General features: G+C 37.9%; 1 protein-coding gene across 4 annotated transcripts in view; it reads left to right on the top strand.

The window, feature by feature from the left end:
* Nucleotides 1-12,300, top strand: part of LOC138704714 (CD151 antigen-like) — a 281,489-nt gene that overhangs the window by 96,101 nt on the left and 173,088 nt on the right. Inside the window, exon 1 of one of the 4 annotated variants that reach the window (XM_069832872.1) lies at nucleotides 10,335-10,454. The exons of the other annotated variants lie outside the window; for them this stretch is intronic. The gene's annotated coding sequence lies outside the window, so the exon portion shown is untranslated. Of the gene's footprint in view, nucleotides 1-10,334; nucleotides 10,455-12,300 lie in introns of those variants that run through there. 4 annotated transcript variants of the gene reach the window in all.

The raw sequence follows: 12,300 nt of genomic DNA, 5'->3' as shown, positions 1-12,300 counted from the left end.
GATATGAATTCTACAGCTCTTCACGCCATCTCTTAATTATTCATGCGGCTGTGATTTCAGTGACTGTAGAAGCAAGTCGAAAGCAAGACTGCAGTATGATTATAATACAGAATAAATCGTCCCACCAGTAGTTTTAAACTGGTCGGAGTAGCAGGCCAATGACATTTAAGGGTTACAGGTACAACTTTGCTCTAGACTCTAGAGTATGCCATTAGGAAAGTCCAGAATAAAAGAGAGGGTTTGGAATTGAACGGCTTACATCAGCTGCTTGTCTATGCGGATGACGTGAATATATTAGGAGAAATCCATAAACGATTAGGGTAAACACGGGAATTTTACTTGAAGCAAGTAAAGAGATAGGTTTGGAAGTAAATCCCGAAAAGACAAAGTATATGATTATGTCTCGTGACGAGAATATTGTACGAAATGGAAATATAAAAATTAGAAATTTATTTTTTATTTATTTTATTGGGTTATTTTACGACGCTGTATCAACATCTGGGTTATTTAGCGTCTGAATGAAATGAAGGTGATAATGCTGGTGAAATGAGTCCGGGGTCCAGCACCGAAAGTTACTCAGCATTTGCTCGTATTGGGTTGAGGTAAAACCCCGGAAAAAATCTCAACCAAGTAACTTGCCCCGACCGGGATTCGAACCCGGGCCACCTGGTTTCGGGGCCAGACGCGCTGACCGTTACTCCACAGGTGTGGACAAATTTATCTTTTGAAGACGTGGAAAAGTTCAAATATCTTGGAGCAACAGTAAAAAATATAAATGATATTCGAGAGAAAATTAAACGCAGAATAAATATGGAAAATGCCTGTTATTATTCGGCTGAGAAGCTTTTGTCATCTAGTAGCCTATGCTTTGGAAAGAATTGAAAGTTAGAATTTATAGAACAGTTTATTACCGGTTGTTCTGTATAGTTAAGAAACTTGGACTCTCACTTTGAGAGAGGAACAGAAGTTAAGGGTGTTTGACAATAAGGTCCTTAGAAAAATATTTGGGGATAAGAGGGATGAAGTTACATGAAAATTAAGAAATTTACACAACGCAGAACTACACGCATTGTATTCTTCATCTGACATAATTAGGAACATTAAATCCAGACGTTTAAGATGGGCAGGGCATGTAACAAGTTTGGCTGAATCCAGAAATGCGTATAGAGTGTTAGTTGGGAGAGCTGAGTGAAAAAGACCTTTGGGGATGCCGAGACGTAGATTGGAGGATAATATTAAAATAGATTTGAGGGAGATGGAATATGATGGTAGAGACTGGATTAATCTTGCTCAGAATAGGCACCAATGGCGGACTTATGTAAGGGTGGCAATGGACCTTCGGGGTCTCTAAAAGCCATTTGTAAGTAAGTAAGTATGAATTAAAGCTACTTTATATAAGATATTTAAAAATATTTTTACAGTCGAAATAACTCTCTTATTTTCAGCTCCTCCTCACGCGTTATAGAACCTCTTTGGCCAAGAACTAGTACCTCATGCATGAAATAGTACGCCGTTTCAGTCTTGTACAGTACATGAATTTGCTCATCTCTGGTCTGAAGCACTGATGTCTATTATTTTGGTCCTTTATTCACCCCATTCGGGTGATTAAACAGGCAGCCGAGGGACTTGCTTCAGTTTCCTGGTTTAATCCTCTCTAAATCCTCAATAGTAAAGAGTAGTGTGGTTTCTTGGACACACTGGCGTCCCAGGTAATGGAGAGTTGACGCTATATCAAAGGGAAGATTAAACTTCTATTGTGTCAGATCTCTTTATTTACCTCCACGCAAGGACTGAACTCGAGGCACTGACATATGATCTAGTCAAAAAATATAGAAAGTTTTGCAGTGAAACTCCAGCTATGACAGATTACGTCTGCAAGTCCTTTGTATTATTGAATAAAGGTTGTTATTAAAATGACGCAAACTTTCTCATTATACATTCTCTGCATTGTGAACAATTTAGTTTCTCGTATTATGTTACATTTTTGTGTACCCTACATAACCACATTCTCATATTATACTCTACATTCTACCTGCATTACCTCGCCCCCGACATGCGCACATTATGATATTTACGAAAGCAAACAGCCCGTTAAATGACATTCCATGGAAGCACAGTGCAAGCCTCACGTCCACATACCTGTCAGTGAGCTCTATACTAAACTGGAGGCACAACTCAATGCTTTAGAAGCGTGACGCGAATGCTGAGAGCCTGAGCGTATTGATCTCTCTTTCTAACGTAGAGTTGTCCTTGTCTCTCTTGCAGTGAATGCTATCGTACATTAACGGTATTTTTATTGCTTACTGCGCATGTGCAACATGAACCTCACTAAAGACTCATTGAAACACATTAGTTAGAAAGAGAGAGCAATATCCTCTTCAACATGGCGTCACGCTTTTAGACAGGAAAGAGCATTGCGGTGGTGCCTCCAGTTTAGTATAGAGCTCACTGACCTTAGCAGAGGTGAACGATCATACAAGCGGTGCGGGGGTTACGCATTGTTAGCACGATGATTGCCCCAGTCGTTATAGCTGCTTTACGAAACCGGTTTTCGATATAGTACTCACGGTAGCTCCCTAAATTCATCACGATTCTGTGTCGACACCGATTCCATGAACTGGCCGAAATGTCATGGGAAATATTCTTTCCTCATGAGGACTCAAACCAATGCTTTTTCTATAATGCTAGTCCAAGGCATAACGTCTTAGTCCAGACAACTATAACAAGAGACTGTGAACGCAAACAAAGTACTGTATTTTTAGGAGAATAGAAACAGAGAAAGGACGGAGAAAATGAAGGAAGAAAGAAAGAGTATATTGTTTAAGTAGATATATGTAATTAATTTTTTATAAATTCATGTAAAGCCGCTATATTTACATTGTAATCATTTTATTATTATTTTCCCAAACAGTCCAAGCCTGTGGAGTAACGATTAGCGCATCTGGCTGCGAAACCAGGTGGCCCTTGGTTCGATTCCCGATCGGGGCAAGTTACCTGGTTCAGGTTTTTCCGGGGTTTTCCCTCAACCCAATATGAGCAAATGCTGGGTAACTTTCTGCTGGACCTCGGACTCATTTCACCGGCATTATCACCTTCACCACATTCAGACTCTAAATAACCTGATATGTTGATAAAGCGTCTTAAAATAACCTACTAAAATATGAAAATTAAAAAAAAAATCCCAAACACAAAATTCAGCATTTAAAAGTGGCAGGGCTACATGCTTAACTACGAGGGAAAGTCAGTTAAGCAAGTTAAAATTTAAATAGCGACCTAAAGTTCTTAATGAGCCGCCTGAAGTTTTTTTTTTTATTTCTAGTAGGTTATTTAACGACGCTTCATGAACTAGTAGGTTATTTTAGCGTGGATGGAATTGATGACTGCGAGGTGGCGAGAAGAGACCGAGATTTTGCCATAGATTACCTGACATTCGCCTTACGGTTAGGAAAAATCTCGGAAAAAAACTCAACCAGGTAATCAGCCCAAGCAGGAATCGAACCCATGTCCGAGTACAGCTCCGGATCAGTAGACAAGCGCCTCCTCCGACTGAGCTATACCGATGGCCGCCTGAAGTTATCATCGCTACAGAGCAGTTAATGTCGTGCAATGTTCGAACATAAGAGGAATTACAAACTACGCCTTACTTCATAGGCATGCAACAATACGCAGAAGTGAAGCATGTAAACTAAAATAACCGAATTCGTTGAAAATTGGTAAAAGTTCTTATTTCAGTTCATGCTTGCCAAGTATCTGTACAACCGAAGTTCGCTTTGCTGAAACAAGTCTGTCATTACTTGCATTTGTTTAACCTTTCCCCTTCCTTAATGTTCGATGCCTTCCTCCTTAGCACCTCTTCTGTATTTTCTTTTGTGCGAGATCGTGCGTATTTGCTTGCTTTCCGCACAAAACCAATACGCGGTAAGTGTGAAATACCACATTCAGTATTCCCAACGTAACACACATAACAATTTCCCTCTTCTTACCGCTTAAGCGCCATATTCATTTTACTGCTTTAGGCTTTTAACATATTATTTTTAGAGACGTTTAACATAGTAATAATTATAAATTGGAAACTTATCACTGCAATTTCACCTAAATTGCACTGTTAATTATTGTTTTTAAATGTTTGCAAAAATTAAGTAAAATCTACAACACCACAAAAGTTACTGCATTTGTAATGCAAGTAACATTAAGGAAGCCGTGAAAAAATCAACAAGATTCCAGATGCCGATGTTATTACTGCAATATGTTATATAAATAATATTGTTAAAATATTAAAATGAAAAATAAATCATTACATAACCTTACCGTTTGTTTTAAGTTCGCATTTATAGACTGGGGGAAAAAAAAAGACAGACGTATATCACGGCCTGCTGGAATATAGTAAACACAGAAACATTTTATAGCAACAATTTGAAGATAGATATTTTTGTTTTTAAAAGTTGCCGTCATTGAACAGAAACCAAGATGGAGATTTCATTGCAACTAATTAGAAATTCCTCTTTCAGTTATGTAATAAACGATCTTCGCACAAAATAATGTACGATACACGAGCTGTATGTTTGTTTTCATGTTCTCGGAAATTAAAAAGCTCAACTACGTTTCGCTTTTTCAATCTTTTCCTCGAACATGAAAACATCAACATACCGCTCTTGTAACGCATATTACTATTATGCTTTAATGTGTGTTCTTTAAAGAGTAGTTGGATGTAATCATAGGTGGGGGGGGGACCTACAAAGGAGGACTTGTTTCGGGTACAAAGCACGTACGGTCAGAAGACCCGTGCATTGGATTTTAGACAAAATTATGATAATATAAAATTTGTAGGTATAATATTACTCAATAAACTTTATGCTTTAGATGCGTAAGACTGTCAGACACATATCTTGCGGAGTTACACAGTGAGAAGTACGAGTATAGATCACGTTTGTTGTATGACTTGAGGCTTTCCCGGCGTTTGATGTAGAATAACTCTTCTCGGGTTCTCAGCCAGGTGAGATGGAGATTAGCTTCCAAGCTTTCGACGGCTAGCTAATCTCCAACTCACATGGCTGAGAACCCGAGAAGAGTTATTCTATATCATGTTTGTTGTTATTAATATGGCTAAAGACTAAACCTTCACAAGAATATGTGTACAAGTAAATCAAAGTAAATATACAGAGTGCTCTAAAATTCCCCTTACAAACTTCTAGGACTTGTTAAAGGGACTGAGTAGATAATGTTTTGAATTGGAACCCATGTCCGGAAACGTACGATTTCCGTGCTACAGCCGTTTGAAAACATGTTTTTAACGCGACCACTTTTACAAGTAATTTATTTTATTATGAGGCGTGACCCAGTACATCACTTGTTTTACAATTCAACTCATTAATAACCAAAGAAACAAAATGGAAACTGAATCATTTGTCACAAACACTTTTGTTTACAGTTCAACTTAAACTGTTTTTGTCCTTTTCAAATGATGGTTAACATTCAAATCCACTACAAATGCGGTTCGATGTGGCGACAACCAACTTCGTTGCACGCATTGTACCTACGAATGATGTTTTGGTAAACGCGCTCTATCACACCTGATGTATCTGCAATCTCTCCTGCAGCGACCACAACTCGTGCCACCAGATCTTCTGCTGTCTCTACAGGAGTCTCATAAACCAAACTCTTAATACGACTCCAGAGGAAAAAGTCCAGTGGAGTCAAATCCGGTGATCGTGGAGGCCATGGAGGATCTGATGTAAGCACCCCTCATCATGTAACGCTGCAGGCGGACGAATCGCGAAGCTATTTCTTGTTGAGACACGTGACGTACGTTCAGGCAGTGCTTGCTTTCAAACGGCTGTAGCACGGAAACGGTACGCTTCCGGACATTGATTCCAATTCAAAATATTATCTACTCAGTCCCCTTAACAAGTCCTAGAAGTTTGTAAGGGGAATTTTAGAGCACCCTGTATTTGTAGAAATGCTTGTGTATACCCCTTTTCATGCGACTTAGTTTCATGAAGGTAGTCGGCCTGGGTAGCGTAATCGGTATAGCACTGGCCTTCTGTGCTCGAGGTTGCGGGTTCGATCCCGGCTTAAATGCGATATGCTCATGTCAGTAAATTTACTGGCATGTAAAAGAACTCCTGCGGGACATAATTTCGGCATACTGTTCTCCAACCAGGAGATCAACCGTGAAAGGAATGTGCTTACTATTGCGTCATCTATTGGAACGGTGTAGATAAATAATATTATCGTTATAATGTCAGTTTAAAAACCATGTGCTCTCCTGCATATGTTATTTCCTGTATGAAGAGATTAAAAGACCAGGAGATTAACTGTGATCTAATTTTGTAACTAGGGTAGTATCAATATGTCTGTATCAATGTTATGGTTTGTGCTGTGAGAGCTAGCCAATAGAGATAAGAGTACCCACGTGTGTGTCCTTATGACATCAACATTCATTCACAGCATCATCCCGCTTCCCTTCATTCCCTGGAGACTTTCTCGTGGTTGGAGTACAGTACCGGCAACGCTGATATAACCTCGGCAGTTGCGAACGTCATTAAATAAACCATAAGCGCCTTAGCCGACAGAGCTACGCCGGTGGCTAAGTTGATATATAAAAAATACAAGACTAGAAGGAAATAGGACGCCTTGTGCGAACGGTCTTAATTTTTTTTCCAGACACTATACTAGGCCTACTGTTGCATTTGACTGTCTTGTGAAATACAGTATAAAGGGTACTTATAGCTTTCGAACTTTATAACTGTTCCGACTGTATGAAACGTTAATATTGAAAACTATAAATTTATGAACTATCGATTACTGAATGTGCTAGCTGCAAATATCGTGTTCTCTTCCTTTTCGAAAAAGCCACGGTTAATTAATTTCAGTAGACTGCACTGGCAAGGGGAAGCCGCACACAGGAAATGAGATGTTTTAATGAAACTCTTGCCAAGTTAAAGCGCCTGGAAGGTATGTTTTTTTTAAATCTGTTATTTAACGACGCTACATAAACTACGAAGTTTCCTAGCGTCGGAGAATTTATGATAGCGAAGTGGAAGCGAGGAGAAAATGTATGGAACAATTTGTTGTGTACATAAAAATGAAACACTGAAAAAAGCTCAGATGGAAATTTTAACAAAACCTTAGCTGACCCACTTTTAACATATGGATCCGAGAATTGGTTTCTGAACAGAACTGCCAAGAGAAAATTAAAAAGAGTGAAATGAAATTCCTCAGAAATACAGCTGCCTGTATTTTATTATTCCATCGGACAAATTAAGACATACGAAAAAAAGTTGGACACATAGAACCTAGTTTTACAGAATACAAAATCAAAACCAAAATATGTATTGCTACATTGTGCAATTAAAAATTCTTCGGACAAAATTTTGTCTCCAATATTTTCGCCTTCATTTTCATTCAGATTCACACTATTTACTCTATTTGCGTGAATTTTGAAGTTTTATTTTCTTGCCATTTTATGACAAATCCTCTTCTTGTACAAAATCGTAACATTCTCAGTATCTGAGATGTACAGTTCCTGTAAATCCTACCCGAGGGATTTGCAATATAGACCTACAAAGCAATTAACATTGCCATCCTCATAATATTATAATTATTAACATATTATGTTAATCCCATTTCAATAACCCTATAAACCACAACTATACTCTTTCCTTGCCATCATCCTAGAGACTTCAAAATACCTTTCCTATTGTCTGATATGATGTGTTGTGAGTTGATAAGTTTTTTTGTTTACTCTGAACCATAATGTTAAATGTACAGGAGGAAATTACCATTTGACTTGAAGTAATCTCATGTGGTTATTAGCAGTGAGGGAAGTGAGACGGTATGCGACGGTACGGAATACCGCCACTGATTTCATTGGCCAGAAAACATACCGTTAGTGAAAAATGACATATTGTCACTAAAAATATCTGATCGTAAAAATATGTTTATACATTTCTTCACAGCAAAGACTACTACCTGTTTGCTTCGTAAATCTAAACCACAGCCTTCTGGAACTGTATTCAGTGTGTATTTAGACACGCTTATTTGATAAGCTTAACCCCTGAAATGCTTAAAACGGTAGTACGTATTTCAAATATAGAAGGCTGTGGTCTGTAGCTTGTGGTGCCCATTGTTGACAATTTAGTGACTGTGTCTTTTTTGTTGCACTTTTTATTTATAATTAAGTAAAGCACTTTGAAGCTTTAACATTATTTTAAATAATAAGTCTCAATGGACATTGTAAAATGATCTCGCAAATAACTGAAGTAGCTTGAAGTTATTTTATTAAGAAATTTAATGTAGTGCTGCTTATGATTAGGCTTTTTTCCGGAGCGGTTGTTTGTGCGCTTTCAATCGGAGACCTCCGGTTACATCCGATTGTTGCCGCGCAGGTTGTATATGTGCTGTGGCGCAGACATACACTTTCCGCTGAGCATTCCTGTAATCGGATCAGGTAGTGACGTCCGCGTATCTTTTAGAATAAGTGTGTAATTTTTTGTTGTTTATTTTCTCTTTTTTATTTACCTCTCTCTCTCTCTCTCTCTTTTTTCTTCGACTCTTCTTTTTTTCTTGTTTTACCTGAAGTACTATGTTAGCTGACAGATTTTTTTTTATAGTTTTGAAATTCATAGTGTATGTGGAAAGGAGTATTAATTATATGTCATTGATCAAATTAATAACATTAAAATTAACTGAAAACTAACGCAGAAGTAAAGCTTTTCAGTAGCTAATGTAAACATTTATAATTTTCCTGGAAACACTCGTTTATTCACAAACAGTTTTTGTCAATTATTATTCTAATCGGTTTAGTTTAACGTAAAATATATTAAGGGAGTTTCAGAATGGAACAAAAGAAACGTGTGGTATCAATGGGTTAAAGTTACTGTCCAAAATAATTTATTAAGATTCTTCACCAGACAGCATTGTAATCATTGTGTTAAAGGGTGTCAGTATTTGAACTGTCTCTTCTAAAACGCGTCACTCTTCCTCTGTAATAAAAAATATAAGTGGATATCAACTTAAGGATAATTGTAATTATATTATTACCACACGTTTCTTTAGTTTCAGAATGAAACTCAATATTTTAATCTGATAACTCAAGTTGCCTTTTAAATATTCCATAATTATGTATGATTCTTATTGCCTCGAAAGTTACGTTTTATAAAATTTCAATACTTTTTTCTAGATTGTGGACCTTTGGAACAATAGCACTAAAGCAGTTTAAAAAAATCGTATCAAATGTTATGCGTAATTTTAAAACTACGAAAACGAAGATATCACTAATTAACCGTCAATGTGTATCTGAATGGTAATAATTTATTTTTGACAGCAAGTACGAGTACCACAACCGCGGCTCTTAATGTTAGCCAAAACACTTACATACCTACATTTTAAAATTTAGACCTACTCAGAGAATCTATCTAACCTGGTCCACGCCATACAGATTTCTAAATACGGACCTGTTAGCGTCCTAGGAGCGTATGGCTTTTCTGGCAACACAATCACCAACTCATATTTCATTTCAAGTAAGCGGCTCATCACTGAAGTTTGGAGTTTCATCTCGTAACAATATGCTCGGATCTATCTTAGAGTATCCTTTTTTGCTGAAATTCTTTTGCTTTTCAGTTTTTCATTCGCAATGTTACTTTGTCTGCACATAAAACCACGAAATTATTTATTAGAACTTTTATATATAAATCAAAGTAAACACACTTTTAAAAGAGTTCTAAAGTGTTTTAAATAGTTAAATTTACTTACTTAGCTAGTTTATTCAAGTTCGCGATTGTGCGATCGTTTCAAATGGTCTAACAAATTCGAAGTACTACCACCCTTAGAGTAAATTCGCCGACAAAGTTAACAGCGTGCGACTTATCTTCAACTAAATTAAATAATTTCCATGCGACGGATATACGATTTGGTGCCATTTTATTCCACTCACAACTACCCTCAGTCCGTCGTCCTTGAGCTCTACGTCCTCCAACTTCGCTTCGCTCCTCCGAACCACCGCATCCCTCCGTATGTCCCCTGTTCCACCTACGATAGTACCGGAGATCACCGGTGGAGAGCTTTATTCATAATCTCCGATTCCTCCGCGGCAGTAGTCACTCCGATGAGCAGCACTAATGTAATGTGTTGCGTAAGCTTCAAAGATTCGAGTTACTGATTGCGCGAAACAATTTATTGTATACATCATGTATGTGCATGTTGTAAAGGAGAGGTATGCCTTTTTTTAAATAGAGGTATGCCAGAGGAAAATCTTGGGGTAACATACTGCCTCTGGTCCCCCCCCCCACATCCCTCACTGGTTATTAGAATAATATATTTTCTTTATGTTTCAGGTACGTACTTTCCGGATGAAAGAAGTGGTTGAAATTGAGTATGAACAAAATACGTCAAGCAGTGTCAGAAGACTGAATGCTAACAAACGGAAAGACGACAAACTAAAAGCTTCTTTTACGGTAAGGCACTTTTAGTAAAAGAGATGTAAACACTCTGTTATTGAAATTAGACTACTTTACTTCAAAGCAGCGTCGTCACATCGTAAATCACACTACTGTGCTCTTGAAATTCCGTAAGTCGGTATGAAATATCGATGTTCTTGTTTACAAACTCTCCTTGTGAGTTGATAGTGGATTTTCTCAGTGAAGTAAACAACGCAAGAGTACTTAGAAAGAAAATACATTACTTAAATTAACTTTTTACGTCACTAATTTCAAATTCAAATATAAATGAAACCGTAGAATTACATATACTGGGCGTTTCAGATATACTTTGATTAGTAGGGCTTCCCGCTGCGGGCCAATCAGGAGCTAGTTCCTAGTTTCAGAAATACTTTAACAAACCTTGGGGAGCATAGAATAACTCTTCTCGGTGAGTTGGAGATTTGCTTCCAAGCTTTCGACAGCTAGCTCTGCCATCTTCTTCAGGGAATGAAGTGATGTGGGACCATGTCTAGCCGGTATATATGCAATAGTAGGGCTTCCCGCTGCGGGCCAATCAGGAGCTAGTTACTAGTTTCAGAAATACTTTGACTAACCTTGGGGAGCATAGAATAACTCTTCTCGGTGAGTTGGAGATTTGCTTCCAAGCTTTCGACAGCTAGCTCTGCCATCTTCTTCAGGGAATGAAGTGATGTGGGACCATGTCTAGCCGGTATATATGCAATAGTAGGGCTTCCCGCTGCGGGTCAATCAGGAGCTAGTTCCTAGTCAAGAAGATGTCAGAGCTAGCCGTCGAAAGCTTGGAAGCAAATCTCCAACTCACCTGGCTGAGAACCCGAGAAGAGTTATTCTACATCAAACGCCGGGAAAGCTCAAGTCATACTTGGGGAGCATGTTCCTCAAACCAAACAAGAAAAAAGTTCATATAAACATATGTCCGAAAATCCTTAGTTTTTTAGTTAGCTATTAATGAAAGGACATAATGAAACATGTTAGATATTGTCAGCTTGGTAGCAAGTGTTGCAACGTTAATTCAGAAACTCATAACAAATGCTCAAAATGTTCTCCTCTTGCTTCCATACACGCATGCACTCGTCGGATCATGGACTGCTTGGCAACACATAGCCATCTAGGATACAATGGGTGCATCAGCAGACTTGTATCGATAACATCATTCGATTATCTAACAAAATGAATATTATTATCGGTTACAAACTAAAGTTAAGTTTTTAATTGTTACCATAACAGATTATTCTGTAGGATTAAGATAATAAAAATCTTTAGTAAATTAATCTAGCTACAGTGCATATTTCTGTACATATTGCTGTGCACTTTACTGTGGAATCCCGGCCATTAGTCACTCAGCTGAGTGCGCTCCTTGTACAATGGCAGTTGACTTGAATATATACGTCAACACATATGCCCAACTTGGAGTCAGGCCACTAATGGAATCAACACTGGAGGAGTTCGATCTGGTGCTGTGGATTGGACTTCGGCGTAGCTCAATGGTGAGAGCTCTTGGTACGTAGAACCAAGGACTCGGTTTCGATCTCCGGCGCCGGAGCGAATTTTGCTCCTCAAATGTTAATTGTTACCATAACAGATATTATTCTGTAGGATTAAAACAATAAAAATCTTTAGTAAATTTAAGTTAAGTTGTTGGATTGTACCTCGAAACGCGTTGAACGTAAACTTTCATTGTTATGGGTTTCTGAATTGATTAAAGTTGCAACACTCTGGCAATATCTAACAGATGTTTCATTATGTTCCTTCATTAATAACTAAAAAACTAAGGATTTTCGGACATATGTTTATATGAACTTTTTTTCTTGTTTCTGAATTGATTGAAGTTGCATCACTTGCT

This window comes from Periplaneta americana, chromosome 8, assembly GCF_040183065.1.
Source record: "Periplaneta americana isolate PAMFEO1 chromosome 8, P.americana_PAMFEO1_priV1, whole genome shotgun sequence".
Lineage (NCBI taxonomy): Eukaryota > Metazoa > Arthropoda > Insecta > Blattodea > Blattidae > Periplaneta > Periplaneta americana.
This window is presented reverse-complemented; position numbering and strand designations above follow the sequence as displayed.